At 39.0% G+C, this 19,636-nt stretch overlaps 1 long non-coding RNA gene across 4 annotated transcripts in view; it reads right to left on the bottom strand.

Annotated features, from left to right (window-relative positions):
* The window catches only part of LOC122997028, a 167,485-nt gene that overhangs the window by 43,521 nt on the left and 104,328 nt on the right, over positions 1–19,636 (bottom strand). The window contains exon 6 of one of the 4 annotated variants that reach the window (XR_006407134.1): positions 10,816–11,963. The exons of the other annotated variants lie outside the window; for them this stretch is intronic. This is a non-coding gene — a long non-coding RNA (uncharacterized LOC122997028). Of the gene's footprint in view, positions 1–10,815; positions 11,964–19,636 lie in introns of those variants that run through there. 4 annotated transcript variants of the gene reach the window in all.

Below are 19,636 nucleotides of genomic sequence, written 5' to 3'. Positions count from 1 at the left end.
CTTGCTCAGATACATCCTGTCCTACATATTCACTTGTTGGAGTTTGTGAGGTATTTATCTGACTGGTCTTCTGTGTGTCTGGGTGTTTAAATTCCTCAAAACTGACTCTTCTGTGATATACAGAGCAATAAAGAACCTCATGGGCTGTAGACCGTATGTAGATACTCAGAATTAACAGGACCTGTAGTCCTGTGAAGCCCAGTTTCTGAGCACAAAAGAAACTTCAATGCCAAGGGATGATTGAAAACCACTTCAAAAATGAACCTGCAACCTTGGGCTTCAAAAGGAAGCATATTGCGCAAACTAATACAACCAGGAAAATATATGAATACATTTTCCTTCATTAGGTGACCTCGAAGTAGGTTACATGGTCATTTCTATTCTGCGCCGACCCTCAAGTTCACAGACGCCTCCAAGCCACCGATGGGCAAACAAAGACTTCAATGACAGTCCCTCAGTGTAGGAAGACTCTGCTTATCATTTCAAAGGGACAACCCCCTTCACCCTACCAACTCTATACCAATGGACAGGTTGCACTCGCAGAACAAAAAAAGTCCAGTTGGAAACTCGGGTCTTGCAATCAAAAACATGGACCATCCGTCATCAGTATGCGGTGTTAGGTTATTTTTTTCTTTTTTTCAGGGGGGGAATGACACAAGATTGTGGGCAATGGCTTTCTTGTTTGTGATCTTGTCCTGACCTTCAGGATCATCCATAATGTATCACAGCAGTTTTGTAAAGAGGTATGAAAGTTAAATCAGAAGAAAGTTGTTGGCTTGTCTGGTGGCGGCGGCGGCGCAGCCTTGACAGGCAAATCTTTAATCTGTGTTTAAGAGGAGGGTGTGTAAAGGAGGGCTGGATGTCAGTTTAGGGAACAGTGAAGGCCGCAGCATTTCAGAGAAATGCTGCTCTGATCTTGTTGGAAGCTTGCAACTTTCCAGCCAATGCAGGAGTTGGCGAGTAAGTCGACTGACCTTATCCTCCTCTCCTTCTCCCACACCACCCATCCTTCATTCTCGAGTCCTACTTTCTCCAACAGTGGAAGCTCTCTGACTCTGCGTGGAAGTTTTTCAGCATGCAACTTTCTCCCCTGCACAGAAGAAACTTTCACCTCACTGAAGAACTCTCTTCTGGCAGCAAAACACAGCTGGACAAGACAGCAGAGACCCAAGGGATAAAAAAAAAAAAGAAGAAATATTCAGAACAGAATCCACACACAGCCGCCCCACTAAAACCACCACATAAAGTTCTAACAGCGATGGCTTCCCCGCCTAGCTGTTAGATCCGTTTTCTCCAGGTCTCAAATTGAATGTGGGCTCCTACATTGGAAGTTTGCTTAAATAGAGCTCAGCTGGTGGTTGCAAAGCCTCCGGTAAGAGAGAGTTCTACTGAGGGAATTTAATTCTTTGTTTGGTTGGATTTCAGGTGGATAGGCAGTGAGCCATGTATAGTACGCAGGTATATCCGGAAGATATGAGATTCATAAAGTCCCAGTTGATGTGAGCTGCTGTGTTTGGGTTTCCTCCGTGTGGGTGCATGTGTGTGTCGGTGTGTGTGTGTGTGTGTGTGTGTGTGCGCACAAATGCAGGGTGAATTTGAATGGAGCGAGCAGGGGAGAGTCAAGCTAATTCCCTCTCATACACAAACAAGAAGGTGGACATGCAATGTGTGATTTGTGGGCGTCGAGGGCTTGGGGAGGGAGGTGGAGTGAAAATTGCTCAGCTGGAAAAACTGCATTTATTTCATTTTCTTGCAACATATTTAGCAGAGTTGCACATTTCTGGTAGAAGAGAGAGAAGCCAGAAAGTGGGTGGATATGAAGATAACAACATAAGGTACTTTGTCATGGTGTCAACCAATCATTAAAAAAAAAACATTTTGTTGATATCAATATACTATCATGTTTTTTTAAGATCAGTTGCTGGTATCTTTTGGTTCCATAAATATCTTAATATATCCTCCTTAATATCTCAATTGTTTTTTGATTAGTTGAAAGAAAAAAATAGTGATATTTCAATAAATGCTATAACTGTATTCTCATAATATTGTGACTTTTTTTTCTCAAAAACATGACTTTATTCTGGCAACATTAAGACATCATTCTCGAATTTTTTTTTCTTCAACGAGGCCTGTTTATGCCATGGTTAATGTCAAAATAAAAGGGGGAAAATGCTCATCATAATTTTCCAGGACCCATGGAAATGTCTTCATCTGTTTTGTCTCGTCCAACTAAGAGTTTCAAACCCAAAGATACACAATTTGCAAAACAGAAATAAAGAGTAGTACCAGTAAATCCTCTCATTCAACAAGCATTTGTGCTAAAAACCTTTCACAATTGTGGCAATAAGCAGTGATCCCAAAAGCTTACTTAATATTTATATCAATATTTCATGCACTTACATTAAAAATAGGTAACCACTGTCGACATTTTTGAAAACAAATACAATCAATAAATGAATTTTTAACATCATAATTTATCCATTATTGACAGTAAACAATTGTTTACTATTCACATTCTGTGTTACCTCGTCAGTGAGTCACTGATGGTCACAGCAGGTCTTATCCATGATCCTCAAACAAGACAGGCAGGGACTTTAAAAACCTACTGCAGCATGGAGGTAACCTCCAGAGATCAAACCATGTTAAAAATAGTCATGTGACATTTATCAGAAACTTTTTTTTAGCGTGCCCCCTTCAAATCTTTACATTTTAAATATAATTTCTGTTGCAGCTGTATAAGTTTTACTGTCATGAGACCTCACTGCAGCATAAATATTTAAACAGCTCAGTTTGTGTTGTAAAAGTGATTTTAATTACTTGCGTGTGTCTTACAGTAGTGTATATATGCATTTATTTTTACATAGAACAAAGGAACAAACAAAAAACTGGCAGATACCCTAAAAAAATGACTTCAAAAATGAATTGAACTGAAAAAAATTCCAAGTTGAGAGTGAAGTTCCTGTATACTGCATGCACCCATTGTGTATAGGTGATGTTTTGTGTGATTACAATATTCCCTTCTTCTCTTGTAGTGGGGTGCTCTGCCTTCAGTTCATGTCAAGGTAAAAAGAAGTGAAAAAGTAAGTAAGTTCTTCCACTTGACAGGACTGATTTGAAAAAAGGACACTCGACAAGGACACCAGTATACAATCAGTCCCACTTTTTCTGATAGATCTAAGGGTCAGATGTGGACTATATTTACCTTCCTCCACTGTCAGGAAATGGCTGCGGCTCACCCTCTAATGTAATTACAGTTGTTTGCCTGCCGTTGTTTGTCACTGGCGCTTCTTTTCATCCAAACTAACACCAAATATCCTCTGCTTAATGGTGATTGAAATATGGGTGCTGCCTGTCTTGGAAACCACTTAATGTCAACATGTCAGAGGTATCAGGGGGGAACTAAGTCCAAAACTACTGGACTGTCAAATCATAAACGCCACGGGGAACAGATTTCTCAGGGATCTGCAGGCGATGAAAAGAATCAGCAGAGGTTTTGACAGGGATTTCATTTGGCATCGCTCATGTCTCCAAATTAATCCCGCCACAAAATTATGGTTTCCTTTCATCCCCAAAGTCCCATTTCCATGGCTACAGTGTTGGGGAATTTCAGGGAGGGGAAGGGAGGGTGGTCGAAAGTAAAAAAAAAAGAAGAGGGGGGGGGGGGCACGTTAACGTTTCAACTTCGACAAGAAAAAAAAAAGGCAGAATGTATTCTTAACAAAGAGCAAATTACATTTTTTAACAGAGGTTTTTTTTTTTGTTTTATGCAAAAGTGGGAACAGGGAAAGAGAGTTGCATTGACAAAGAGATTCATTGGCTGGCTCGTAATTAAGCTACAAGTTAAGACATTTTAATTACTCCTTTTTTTCTGTCTTTTTCTGTCTCTGATGAAGATGGTGCAGCAGTGTGCAGGGAAATGGACCGTTAACTATCTGGAAAAGCAGACAGAGGCTGAGTAAAGCACAGTTTGACTCACTGTGCAGCAGTGGACTCGTGCATAAATCTTTATTGTTAGGGCACTTTTGAGAGCTTAAGCACTGTGTTTCACCTTTATTTGTGAATCTCGTTTAATAGAAACCTGCTTGCATGTCGAATTCCACAAAAATGCCACAACAAAGATTCTCAATAGCTGCTACTTGAAAGCAACTGTGGTTAGGAGATTCATCACAGCTGTCAAGAAAACAGAAAGCCGTTTTTCTATACATGCAAGTGGTCATCCAAGAACTTCCCACAAATCTGCGGTTAACTTTGTCACCATAATGAGGTTTCAAAACCAACAATGGTTTGTCAGAGAGCAGCAGAATGACTGCTGCTGCCGGGCTGCTGGCTGGCCGTTCTGCTGACCACCAGCTGGCTGCTAAAACTGACCATTTGAGGCAGCTAACCTGTTATTACTGGACGGAGAGAAGAAACAAGACAACATTCCAGCCGCCCCAAAGACAATGAAATTGTAAAATTCAGCCGACGGCAGAATAAGAGCTCAAACCAGGGTGAGTGTTTTTTGATTCAACTTTATCATCTCAAAGTGTATGGGATTCAATTTTTGTCTTAATAACTGAACAAAAATCAGATCAGAAAAAATTACCTTAAAGGCCAAACTTCTACATTTGATTACAATATTATCACTCTCCTCACTGATCAGGATTTCTTTTTTGTGATCAATTTTTTCAGTTTGCTGGTGAATTTTTCTGTTTCAGTTCACGTCCCTTTCGTCCACTTATTTTTGGAGAGATAGGTCAATGGTCCGAAAGTGCAACAAATGGTACGACTTAAATTTTTTCTCCCCACCAACTTGCTCTGTTTCTTGAATAACCATACTGCTACATTGGCTGCAGAATATATATGAATTTAAAGAATGTGACATAATAACGTTATGTTTGTTTTGGCCTTAATCATCCCGTGTCCGGTCACGTGACGTCACGTTGTCCTGGGGAAGCTAAAGCAATAGATACATCAGCAGCGCTGACATTCTAAGCTAACAATAACGTTAACTAGATTTTAATTAGTCTTTCAGGAATGCTGGCTTAATAGTACAATAGCTTTAACTTGCTTTAACAACAAACATGACATTACAGTATCACATTCTTTAAATGCATATATATATATATATATATATATATATATATATATATATATACAGTGGCCAATTTATCTACAGTATATGGTTGTTTATAAATACTTATAATAACCTAAGAAAAGAGGATTACCAGTTGTGAGAAACTGAGTTGGTGGGGGAAACTTGTTGCACTTCGGACCACTGACCAGTCCCTCCAAAAGTAAGAGGTCAAGGGGGGTTGCAGCCCTGAAACACCTGCCCACATGAGAGCTTTGTGTCAGAACCAGAACAGAAAAATTCAGCAGTAAAACTGAAAAGAGAAACCATGATCAGTGAAAGAAAAATGAGAATATTGTAATCAAATGTAGCACTTTTGTATGAGGTCAATTTTGGGGTTTCAATTCATTTTTATCCATTTTTTTTTGTTTTTTTGGTTTAATTGTTGGGAGATTTTGTTCAATTATTATGACACAAATTGAATCCTATCAATGTGCAGCTGTCACGAGTACAGTATGTGTGCAACTGTGACTATGTTTCAAATATTTCTTGTGGAGGTGTCACCTGATTTTCAGTCATGAGGATAATTAAAAATGGATGGACCCTTAAAGGTCTTCTGTGACCAGAGGACATAGAGAGGATCTGCAGAGAATCATATTGTATCATACTGTACGCCTGTGGATTATTGATTCATAGATCATATTGTACCCACACGACTGAAATGTCCTCTTGTGGTCTCTTGGCCTCTCTGCTGTCAAAGAACTTTGAAATACCAGACTGATTTAGCTGCAGTAGTCTTTACGTTTACACACAGTTTGCCACCTTTTTTCTTATTCTCTTTGAAGGAGGAGGGACATATGACTTATTATGGGAAATTTCCACAAAAAGTCCAGTTTGAATGTGTATAGTACAGGTGAGAAGAAGGAAAAAGAACGTGTTTTACCTGAAGACTTTAGCCCTTCAAGATTTACTGCTGGATGGAGTTGACAAAGCCAGGGAATCAATTTGATTAATTGGACAATAAAAAAGAATAAGAGCAGAGATATTTTGTCATGACAGTCTCTGAGAAGAGACCCTTCATACCTTTAACCTGTATAACTTAACTAAATCAACACAACAGCAAAATTGATCTATCATTGTCGAAACCATTCAGTTCTTCCTCTTCTGTCTTTCTCTCAGTCCTTACAACAATACTTCTCAGAGAGGAGGTGCTTCTACTCTTCCTCCTCGTTGCTCTCTCTCAGTTTTGAAACAACCGCTTAGATTACCTTCCCCATGTCACTGACATCAGACACAACAGTCATGTTCCATTTGCTGATGTGCATTTTCTCCCGATCCTGCACTATTGCTGAGCCCCTAACACACACACACACACACACACACACACACACACACACACACACACACACACACACACACACACACACACACACACACAGTCAGGTTTCCATCACTTCAGAGGACATTACATTGACTTACATTCATTTCCTGGAGACTAGTCCTAACCTTGCCCATAACCACCACATGCCTAACTCTAACCCTAACCCTAACCCTAACCCTAACCTTAGCATAAACTTAAACTAACCTTAACTTTAAATCAAGTCTTCACCCAAAAATTAATGATTTAAGTTAAGGGGACTTGCTTTTGGTCTCCGTAGGGGAGGCGAGTCCCCATAACATGACTGTGAAAACAGATTTACGTCCCCTCCCTACACACGTCCCACTCCCAGCAGAGTCTCTCTCTCTCTGGATAAAGTCTACAACTCTCAGAGGGAGAGAAAAAGGCAGAGAAAAAACAGACAAGAAGAGATAGAGTGACAAATGGAAAGAGAGAATGTAAGACACAGAGGCTGTGATGCATACTAATGACATCATTACACTTTACCCCCACCCCCCAAATGTTTACTGCCCAGCTAGTTTACCAAACCAACGGCCCACCCGACCTCTGCCATCTCTCCATCCATCCATTTGCTTTGATCCTTTTATTTCCACCATCTCTCTTTCTTGTCCTTTTTTTTTTCCTCTTCTGCTGAAATGCAAACAACACAATGAGGCTAATTTTGGTGTATTTACCCAAAATCCCGAGCTCTGCTGGCGGTAATTCTACTCGTGCTGTGCTCGCTGCATGGGAGTGTGTATGTGTATGTGCATGTATGTGTGTGTGTGTGGGTGAGTGGGTGGCGCTCCCCTCAGTGTAGCCGCTCTTTTTCCCTGGCATTGAACTTGACCCTGTGCGACCCCTCTATAATGAGTGAATTGAAAACATCTCCCTTTGGAATGCTGTGTGTGGAGAGAGGAGGCCATAGCTGCCTTCACTGCCTCTCCTTAGTGTGTGTGTGTGTGCGTGTGTGTGTGTGTCCGGTCTCTGAACAAATAAAGACTCAGTCTCCCCCCTCTACAACCTACCTGTAAATACTGACCAAACATGCAATGAAAAAACAAAAACCTGAAAAATTGGAGCTATATCAGTCTGGTAATTAATGCATTATAGTGAAATTTCTTGTCATGCTTTCTTTTCCAGTAGTCTAACAGAAAAAGAAAAGCCATGACAAAAGAAAAAAAAGGATCCTTTTGAGGTGGTAAGTTTCTGAGTAAAATGTTTAACATGTAAATCTGTATTGATTAGATTATTTTATTTTGAAGGAGTTACAATGGCCATTTCAGCTCTGAGTAGTGACACATCCTCTTTCAGGCTGCACATGGTCCCTCAGAGGTTTAGGGCAGCCTGAATAGCCTGAGAGGAGAAAAGCAGGGCAAAAAAGTTCACTAACATAAAGCTCATGAAAATGATAATAGGTGGGCAGTAAAGAGGACACAGTTTAGATAGAATTCAGTGAGGACTTTCTTTCCTATGAAATTACACATTTGTTCATAAATTATACTTATTTTTTATATAATGAAGGGATTTGGTTCCTGTACAAAAAGTCATCTTTATGTGACAAGTGATGTGTAAATTGCAATACATCCTCATAATTAAACCACCAAATAGGTTGATCGTACCAGAACGACCCATAAGAGTGTTTTCTATTATGCCGCCTCTATCGCTAGCTTTCCCAAACCGTTATAAATCACTGTTAAAAAATAATGATGTTTTATGGTGTAACGTTGTGGTTAGGTTAAGTTTAGGCACAAAACCCACTTGGCTGGTTAGGATTAGGGAAAGATTACAGTTCGAGTTGAAATGATCACTTGAAATGTTGTGTGGGTTAACGTTGCTCTTCCTTAAAGTTAGGCAACATTTGTCGTCATGTCGTCAATAAACACCATGATAATCGTAGTTATGGTTTTTTTTTAAAAAAACTAGTGGTTGGAAACGGGAAGTGAACAGTGATTTTCTGCAGTCCACTTTTCCAGTCCACCTCTGAATATGGAAATTTGTCACCTCATATAGACGTCATCTGAACTGCGTCACTTCTTCGGGTCATAATTACTACGGCCACTAGATGGCATCTGTCACTCAATCATAACTATATGTTGTTTTTGGCTACTGAATTTACAACCTATACTGTCTTCTTTTTTGGGAGGATGGGCTAGTGAATCGATACATGCAACTCAAGACTACTCCTAAAAGTCCAATCTGTATATTCATGGCCATAAATATCACTGGCTTATTGTCACATCATCATTAAAAAGTTTTAATTTTTTTGTGGAATGTAGCTTCATTTATTCAAGCACTGTACTTAAGCTTGCACAGTACTTTAAATGAGTATTTACATTTTGTGTAACTTTATCTGCTACATCTCAGAGGAGACATTGTACTCTTTTCTTCACTACATTTGTCTGACAGCAAGTGCAAATTAAAACTTTACATATTACCATCTTAAAATATGATGAATTGTTGTGAATTAAATGACAAAGAATATATAAAGTAGTAATTAGCAGTACCAACCAGACCAGCTGCAACATTACAATGCTGCTTAAAACTTTTAAAAGCCATTTTGCATAATGAAACCTTTACTTTTGATTATTCAGCATTTTGCTGTAGTTTTACTCAGGTGACATTTTAAATGGACTTTTACAGTAATAGACATAAAAGAATATTTTTTCATTGTGTATCACTACTTTTACATTTTTTTAAATTTAATTTACTATTTACATTTTTTAATTACTTTTATTTGTATTTTTGGAAGTAAGGAGACAGATCACATATTGTGCCTTTACAAAATATGAGAAACTTGTATATATGTAAGAGCATGCGTGTGTGTGTGTGTGCGTGAGGCCGCGTGTGGCCGAATGTGTCCAGTGAACCTGACAGTGTGTGACGTTGAGCTGTATTTGATCTTAATCCCGAACTCCCATCCGTTGACGTTGTCATCATCCATCACACACACACACACACACACACACACACTCACATGTCAGGGGGAGGGGCTAGTGACAACATGCTGTGGGGGGGCTCATGAATAATAAACAGGAATACAGAGAGGTCCAGGTACGGTAGCACACATACACACACACACATACACACACACGCATGCACACCTACACACACAAACATCCCCCATATAACCTCGCCCCCACGCTGCCCTCACCCTCCTCCTCCTCCTCCTGCAGCCTCCATGTTTATGCATGGCACCCTGTTTCATATGTATCGGTCGCATCATTCCCCCTGTTGTCACGGGAACTGATGACACAGGCTGCATTAAGAATGATGACCCGCCTACAGATTACTGTGCTGTTGGTACACACACACACACACACACACGCATTCCCACATACAGAAACAAAAACACACAAATACACATCCAGAAACACACAACATGCACAGTGACTGATGTTGAAAACATTTCCCAATGGGACCTGATAACACCAGCATGGCAGCCTACCATCAAAACTGTAGGAAAAAAAAAAAAAAACACAAAAGACAGTGGCCAGTCAAAACAACCCCCACACACATAACCCCGCACTGACCTCAACTAGTAAACCACAGCGAGAGATAGTGCACGGTGCGTTTATGCAGAAAACAGCTGGGAGAACACACTACCTTAACTGACAATTTACATTACAGCAGAAACAAGGAGAACACAGGCATGAGAGAAAACTGACTGAGTGTTATTGATCCTCGTTGACAGATGCAAAATAAAAAGATATATTCAGTGGCTAAAATATGCAAAGCAGCTACAGTACGAGCAGTGATGATGCAGCTCTCACACCTGACAGAACTAGTCCTCACTGAGATCCTGGCGTGCTTCACTTTTCACTGACTACATTTGTATTCAGATATGCATCAATTCAAAATTTTCCAAACCCCCTATATATTAGATTTCTGAGCACAAAATGATGATGAATGAATGAATGAATTGTGAGCTGCTCTCATCTCCAAAACGAAGGATCCTGAATGCTTCCAGGTTTATATGCGATCTTTATTTGATCTTTGCTCTCTATTCAAGCAATAAAAACTACAAAATCTTTTATAAAGGCTAGGGTCTGTTGAGCATGACACTATATAACACCATTTATACCTATAACCTTAGCCCCAAAACCCAAGACCATTGATTTTATAGGCCTTGTCTAAAAAGTTATCACAAGTTGTCTGACTCTGTGTCATTAATGTACAGACACAGGAGCAAGAGAGGAGACATTTAGGGGGAAACAAAGGAAAGGATGTGTGGTAAGTTGTCAAACATATAAACATATTTCTTGGTAAAAACTGACAAATCTAGCAAGAATAAAGCAAAATCTAAATTGGCTTTGTATTGTCTCTGAACAGAGATTCATACTGTGGGATAAAATGGATCCACAAATGATGGTTGTTGCTTTTATTGTGTTAGTAAATGTTATAAATTATTTGTCACCAAATTATCCAAGAGAGAACACTGGTCCTGTTCTGTTATAAATGTATAAATGAATACTGATACATTTAATTGTACATCAATTAGGATTATATATTAAAATGAACAAAAGTAATAGTTAATAAAAAGCACTGATGTATTTCATCTCTGTAGATTTTGCTTGGGTTTTTGCTTGAGCTTTCTTTAATTGTGAATTTCACACCATGCCAACAGTGGAAGATGTATTCAGATCAAAAAAGCACATTGAAAGTAGCAATATCATAATATATAAAGACTCCATTAAGCTCCTGCATTTAAAGGTTTTGTGACCTTTGTTATTGTACTTTAAGTATCAAAAGTAAAGTACTATTAATGCAGTAAAATACCTTATTTGAGAACCTCTACAACGTACAGCTTTTTAAAATGATGAGTAGTAGTAGTATTAATACGATTATATAACTTGTCACTTTGTTCTTGATGTTTTGCCACCCTTGTCATCATCATTGATAAAGAGTATATGGGTGCATTCATTGGTCGTTAAAAAGTCATACATTGTCTTATGAACATGAAATAATACTTGTGACTGTATCTGAAAACATGTACCTTTATTTATTTAGAAGGAGATCATTTTTATGATTATTTATTCACAAATGTTTAATTAATAAAGTGTCAGTTTTAATAATGTGTGTAAAATATAGAGAGAACAATGACACCAGCATTAACTTGCTGTTTCTGTGCTTATGGCTGTGCAGCAGCACGATGGCAGCACACTGTCTGTGCTGGTGATTACGGAGCACGTAAGACACTGAATAAAAATGACAGTTGATGGTTGGTGGCATTGTTTATGAGATATGGGGTCAGTGTGTGTGTGTGTGTGTATGTGTGTGTGTGAGTTATGGATAGTATGGTCCACAGAGATGGCTTCTTTGTTTTGCAGCGACACAGACATGAAACAGAGGTAGGAGGGGGAAAGGTCCTCATTCTCTCTCTGTCTCTGTCATCGTGTTTCACATTTTCTGTCACACGCCCATATAATGAAGTTTTTCCTCTTTCACTCTTTTGTAGTCAAAGTGAGAGACACCAACTGATCCTTCCTTTTTTCTTTTTACCTCTTTCTTCTTCCCATTTCAAAGATCTGTCTGTCGGAAGAAGAGAATACATAATGTATATCACAGACAAGCAGAAAAAAACAAGACAATATGAATAATTAATAGGCTGCGATGCATATGTATAAACATTTCCATATCAAATAAATATCATATCTAGTTTTTATGACTCCGTTTTTTTATGCTTTGAATACTCAATTACTGATAAGAGTGTCTGATCATTTGCAGTGGGACAGTCTCTTATGCATGTCATGATCAAATGGCAGTGGGTTTAGAGCAGGGGGGAAGTTGCGGAGGGGGGGGGACAGCACTTGTAATAAAAATAATTTGAAGGCGGTCTTGCAAAGTTCAGCACAGATGTGATGTTTCTTAGTTCAAGATGAGGTGAGGTACAGCACTCCCTGCTAAAAATATAGAATTACCTTCAGTCAAGTGAAGTTATCTTCAAACTACAACAACTGTTTTTTCTAGATTTCATCACTGTACTCCAGAGAGTTTGTGAAAGTGCACTGGTTGGATATGGTATAAAGCAGGGCCTGCTAAAGGCATGGTCCATATAGGCAATCACCCAGAGTGCCACTTTCTGGTGGGCACTGGTCACCCTCAAAGGAAAAATTAAAAATAAAACATAAAAAAATAAAAATTTGCAAATGGGCACCCATCCTCATTTTCTGTGTTGAGGTAACACATGAATAAGAAGAAGTGCCATATGTTGCTAAACTGACTGATGGACTGATGTCAAGAGGCAGATATCTATTTTCACATTTTATTTCATAATGACAAAGTCCAAGCCTTTAGGTGAGCAAGGAAGAAAATGGAGAATAGAGGAAGAGCAAAAGAAAGACCAATATGGAGACATGCTGTTTTGTGATAACATTAAAATGTCATTTTGTGTGTAGATGTTTCATTTGTAGTAGCTAGCTAAGGTGCAATAAAGCTAATGCTAGATAATGATGCTGCAATAGCTGCTAGACTCAGATACAGATTGAAGGATATAAATCTGAATGGCAAACCATAGCTAGCTATCTGGATAACTGCTCCTTCCTACAACGTACAGCATTGTGCTGAAATTTTGCTGACCAATATCAGTGATAATGGCTAACGCTATATCCATAAAAACATAGATTTCTGCACAGGGTTGCACCAGCTATGTGTAAGTTAGGGTGTAAAGTCAACACTAGAGGCTTAGTAACTACCAGTTAGTTTGTAACTAAATAAGCTACAAAGATTGGTTGAACCACGATTATTTGGGGCATAACCTAACTACAAGTTTGGATGTAAAGTCATAACTAAGGCAAGTGGCCAGTCAACGATCAAAGATAGAGTTCCATTGTCATGGTTACCGTGCACGTTAGCTTTCTGGCTAGCATGAGCCACTTGGCATCGTAGCACATCGCAGTAAGCTGGATGGATACTGAATTATCATATCAATAAATTAGGTCTATTCTGGATTACTGTGTTGAAAAATGGCAGCAATTAATGAAAAAATGATGCTGTGTGGTAGAAAAACTGCTGTTTCATCATTAGTCAGTATAATTTTGCGATATTTTATGATTTACACCTATGCTAGGGACATGTGTGTCATTATTTAGTTGTTACTTAGAGTTATGTTGTATCTTATCTCCTTGGTGCAACTGCTTTTATTTTTATTATTGCATAAATCACAACTTAGTAATAATTTATGTTATGACTAAGTTTGAACTTACACACAGCTGGTGCAACAGGCTGCAGCAGTTGTTTGTCATACTCTGCAGCTACATGTTTGCTTGTTATAGGCTGATATATATATATAACTATAACTGTTCAGATGCACTCAGGAAATATTTGCAGAAGCCCACAGCTGCTGGAGAAGTTACATCTGATCCCCCATCTACACCACTCTCTGAAGCATGTTAGTACATAGATGTACTACATGTTTGAATACAGCTGCAAGTCAAGCAACAAAAAATACAGTAAGAATCTGGATGTAAATGCATGAAGGAATGAGGCATAAGTAAAGTGTTGAGAGGATCCACAATAGAAATACTTTGTATTAGAGTCACTATAAATGTATGAATTATGAAAAAATAGAAAATGAATAATTGCTTTATTATACAAAAAAGACTAAAGATTAAATCAGCACAAAATCAAAATGAGACTTGAAAAGAAAATGAAATTAAGTCTAGTGGGAAAACTTTGGGGTGAACATCTTTGTGCAGAGCAAATTTCATTTCATTTATCATTCTAACCTGTGGTGTGGAGATACAGTAATGTAATGAAAAGATGATGACAGTGCATTGTTTTGCATCATATTATCAGGCTTAATTGAAATCAGAACAATGTTGTCTGATGTACAAATATGCACTGTCTCTTTTACTGCATTTCACAATCTGCATGTTCTGTATGTAGTGTCTGATTTAGTCAAACAGCTGTAAATTACACAATCAGCGACCAGGACTGAGTTCAGTAGTTCAGTAGTGGAATGTATCCAAGATCAGCAAACTCAGAAAAGAAACAATAATATATCAGTGCTGCATGAATTATGCTTATTAGTACAGAAACAAGACACAGTTTTAAAATAGTTTAATATACAGTACAAGTCATCACTAGTCAACCACTTGTGGATCACCACAAAAGGGAGCTGACTGACACTCAGCAGTCGGAGAATGTAGACAGTTCTGATACAATTTCACACAAAAAGGTGCAGCTGAATTCGTTTTTTAAATGTCTTCAACACGTTTCTGTTTCCTCTACAAGGCTGAAAAGATAATTGCATTCCACAATATGAAAATCTTGGACAGACAAACAACATATTGATTTACCAGTGTTGGAACAAAAATATAGGTGCCTTTAGAAGAATCCCAACTTATTACAAAAAGGAAACGATTGGAAAGAAGGTCAAGGGGTCGTCTTGGGGACAAAAGGAGAAATTGAATGGCCAGTTCATCAGCTGAAAATGGAAAGTTCCTCTATGTTCACCTTAAATCTGAGTTTAAGGCATAGATTCTGGATTTTCCAGTGAGGGAGAGGGAATCATTTGTATCAGACACAAATTATTATTCAAAGCATTAGTATTTTTGTGTCTTAAACATGTCTGGAGGGAGGTACACACTGGATGATCATTCAAGGGAAGCACTTGTTGGATGTATCTTTTGGGTGTTAACCTAAAAAAACATTGACCTCTTCACTCCAGGTTTCGGGAAATTCTACCACATATGTGAAAAAAATAATATAAACAAAAATCTGGGAGTTTGGAGTTAGAAAGAAGTAAGATACCAGGCCTCTGTAGCCAGCTCCTCATCTCTGCTGGAGGCTAGCAGCTCCAGGCTACATTAGCCGCTACTAGCATACAACCCCATCTCCGACCGAACTGTCTGTGTTTGAGTTGCATCATGGGCAATGTAGGTGCCAGGTTTTGACAAAGAAGAAAAATGCATGCAAATAAAAAAAGAAGATATCGTTGGTTTCTCTGCTTCAATTTTTATCCTTTTTTAAAAAAAATAAATCATCCAACATGAGTCCAACAACATTATAGCAGTGCAGTGTTAAATCGTTGGAGTCTCTTTTGAAGAGTTAAGATATGACAAAGTACCAGCGCAGTGTGTTTTCTGCTCTGTGGTTGCCTATGCATTGTCAATTGTGTGGCAATGGCAAACTCATCTATACAGACAATACAAGAAGTCCTGAATATTAGCTGACCTGAGCCTGTGGGAGTGAGTAGGAAGTGGAAATGTAATCTATGGTAAGCAGAAGTTATTTGGAGTCCAGGATCCCATCGCTCGGACTCTCCTGACTGCTGGAAGCCAGAGATGAAACTTCCAGGCCTTTCAACATTTGGCTCCCTTTACAGCTAGACAGGTGGGCGCTGGGGAAGGCTTTCCTGTACTTGCACCTCCCCTCTCTCTTTCTCCCTCTCTCTCTCTCTCTCTCTCTTTCATTTACACAATCTCACACACACATATTCTTCCTCTCACTTTACCTCTCTTCTTCCCTGTCTTTTTACACTGTCTCACATTCTTCTCCCCCTCTTCATCTTGTGTGATCTTGCTCTCTCTTTCTCACTGCTCACTTACCGTCTCCCTCTCCTCTCCTCCTCCTTAATGTCACACACACTCTCTTTCTTAGGTTCACACACACACACACACCGATCTCATCTTCTTGACTTGTTTCTTTCTCTTATTTTTCTTTTACAGTCTCATATATTTTCTTCTCTCCTTCCTCATCACTCTTGTCTCTGTCTTGCACACACTCCACCTTTACCTCTTTTTCTCTCTATCTTCGTTTTAGCTTAGCCTCGATTGACCTCCTTTTTGCGATTTTTGTGAAAATGTAAAAACTGACCCTATAAGCAACCTCCTGCACTCTTCCTCTCTTAAAGATTTTCTTTCTCTTTGTTTACCTCTGTAACCTCTATACCTATCCCTTCTTGGCTTTCCACCAAAGCACACACACAGAAACACACATTGGCCCAATGCCCATATGCACATTTGGACCTGGCTGCATGCTTCTCAGTGTCTGGGGCCTTTTGTGTGTGTGTGTGTGTGTGTGTGTGTGTGTGTGTGTGTGTGTGTGTGTGTGTGTGTGTGTGTGTGTGTGTGTGTGTGTGTGTGTGTGTGTGTGTTTCAGAGGCCAGTTAAAAAGCAGGATTTGGCAGGACCGAAACTTCATGCTCCACTCTGCTCAACCCCCTAGACCTGCACGAAGACAAGGTTATCATGTTCCCCCATCACTGCCAGACACGCACACAAATGCACACACACGTGTGCATATGCACACACTCTTTCATTTTGCCCTCCCACCCCTTTCCTCTTACACACGTACACTTTGGAGCATTGCGGGTTGGAGGGCTGTGTGTATGTGTGTTTGTATGTGTGTGTGTGTGTGTGTGTAAAGGGGTGTGTGTGGGGGGTATTAGATACAAAGTATGCTACAACCCTGCCTTCTGCTGGCCAATAAGCAGAACTAGAGGTCACACACACACATCTACAATCAGAGAAGACATCGGCCAGTGGGAAACATTTTTGGGATACAGAGCTTCAGTTCAATTCAAATGCTGTTATTATCATCTTATTACAAGTATGCCCGATATAATTAAAAACAAAGTCATGACCTCCTGTTTATTCATGTTATCAGTTAACACTACACAGTAACTATAATTTAATAATTTACTCAACCATTATCATCGTCTGAAGTCCAGTTCCCTGCAGTTTGAATGCCATATTAATTTTATTATGAGTAGTAGCAGTATCATGCATTTTTTTCTTTGTGTTTTCACCTTCCATAACATTCATATAAGTATAATAATTTTGGAAAAAAAAAATACATTAAGGGCTTAATAGATTTGTAAAATATAGCTGTGAAAACGATGGATTGGTTTTAAAAATTGACAGAAAAAGTTTTTGTTTTTCAGGGAACCAATATACATTTTAAATTCTACGTTTATTCATCTGTTCAAACCATTTATCCTGTGCAGGGAGGAGGAAAGGCGTGAGGCTATCCCAGCATGTATTGGGTGAGGGGGGTCGCCAGTTCATCACAGGGTTAACACATACACAGGCAAACACATTCACACCTTAGAGTTTCCACTTGACCAAACCTGCATGAAACTCAGGCAGAATCTGGGAGAATGTATGAGATTCAGCCTGGGATCTTCCTGTTGTGAGGCCCCATAGATTTCTAATGTCATAATGTTTTTTTTTTTCAAAATCTTTAATGTGTACATGAAAAAATGGGTCTGACTTGAGCCCTGATTATCTGTTCTTGCAAAGTGTTACTCTAGAATAAGAATAATCGTCAAGGAAAATTGTTAAAGTGTATCCTGTTAAATCATGCAACATGTCTGTGATGTAATTCAGCAATCATCAGTGTAAAAACATTACTTCTCGTAAAATCAAGTAAGGCTTCCTGTCGCCTCCTCATCATCTACACATGGTGTGCAAATAAACACCCTAAGGCAAACCACAAACATGCCATAAACATCCACCTGGAAAAGGAGTGAATCAACATTTCTCTGAGTCTCAGAGATAGTCACCTGATCATTATAAGCTTCCCAAAGGTAGCTTATATTTTATTACATTGTTAGGTCTGCATATCAGTGTTTAGACAGATGTTTATTAAGAACCAGATGAAGCTCTGGCTGTGCTTTTCCAGTTTAAACTGAAGTCTCCAGCTTAAACTTAAGTAAACTACTGTAATTATGACTACAGAAGCCTCTCATACGTGGTAGAAAATGGTGACGTAGCTTCAAACAGGACTAAGAGTCTTCAGCCATGTGAGCTGCTCTGTGAGGCTGTACTTGAGTTAATGCTCACCATCATTGGCATGCTAATATGCTCACAATGATAATGCTAGCTTGTTACCGTTGACCAGGTAAAATGTTTACCTTGTTGGTTTAGCGTGTTAGCATGCAAAGACTTGCTAGTTGGAACTAAACACAAAGTACAGCTGAGAATGATGGGAATGTCATGATTTTTTCAGGTATTTGATCATTAATCAAAGTATTGGGCAAAATGAAATTTTGACCTGATGATGGTGAAAGATGAAAAGTCCAGAGATCAAAGTTACAATTCATCCTCCGGGGACAACATCATGATAGCGCTAGCAGAAAAGTCATTAGAATACATTGTCTTGGAACCATGAATGTCTATACCAAATTTGTGGCAATCCATCAACTAAGGGTGAGATATATCACAGCAAAATCAAAATCAGTGAGCAGTTTGTCGTTGAACACTTTGTGTTTGGTGGTTGTAGGTAGTTAGTGCCAAACAACAGGTGCAAAGAAGCAGCAGCTATAAAATGTCAGTTTTAGTACAGGTTGCATCAGTAAGGTTTTGAAAAGTCTTAAATCTGGCCCTGTCAATATTGTGTGCCTATACCAAGCGAGTAGTTCCCAGTCTAAAAAGTGAAGCCAATGTGGAAGTGCCTTAAACTTCCATTCTTTTTAAGGGCCAGCAGGGGGTAACTCCACTGGTTGCAAGTCCGTTTGTATGGAAGTCATTTTGTAAATTATGGTTCCATTTAGAGTGAAATAGACGATAAAGCAGGGTATGCTTTAGGGTGTGGCTACGTCATGATTGACAAGTTGCTACCACGGCAACAATGTTGATTACGAAACATAACCATGGTGTAACCCCAGATTCACAGACTATAGGTGTAGCTACTGCTATTTCACAGCGTGTTTCAAGTTCATGAAAGTTAATTGTAACATTTTGATCGCCTACAAAAGTCTCGTCCAGTGTTTGGTTGTATTAAAAAACCCTCTAAGGAGTAAGATGTTCAGTTTTTCTGGTAAGTACATTTTGTTTGAATGGTTTTAAGCCTGTTTTTTGCTAGCGAAAAATAGCATTAGCACAGTTAACCATAGACTGTAAATGCACCTTGCTAACCAAGTTATATGATATATAGTTATATAATCACTTCTAGCCTCCCAAAAACAGAGATGGCGATGGTCAAATCCAAGATGGTGATGGTCAAATCGCTAAACTCGAGGCTTCAAATCAGCAGTTCACAAACCAATGGGTGACGTCACGGTGACTACATCCATTTTTTTTTTTCTTACAGTCTATGGCCTATAAACACCTTGAATGGTGTGAGACACTCCCATTACAATTGACAGGGATTGTGCACATATTTTCATACACATCAAACTAATGCTTGAAGTATCTCAGCACCTGATTAGTGAGTCTCTTTGTCTGAAAACTGTGTGAAGCTGCCGCTTACTGAACTCT

This window comes from Thunnus albacares, chromosome 14, assembly GCF_914725855.1.
Source record: "Thunnus albacares chromosome 14, fThuAlb1.1, whole genome shotgun sequence".
Classification (NCBI taxonomy): domain Eukaryota; kingdom Metazoa; phylum Chordata; class Actinopteri; order Scombriformes; family Scombridae; genus Thunnus; species Thunnus albacares.
Note: the sequence above shows the minus strand (reverse complement) of the source record. Positions and strands in the feature narration are given on the sequence as shown.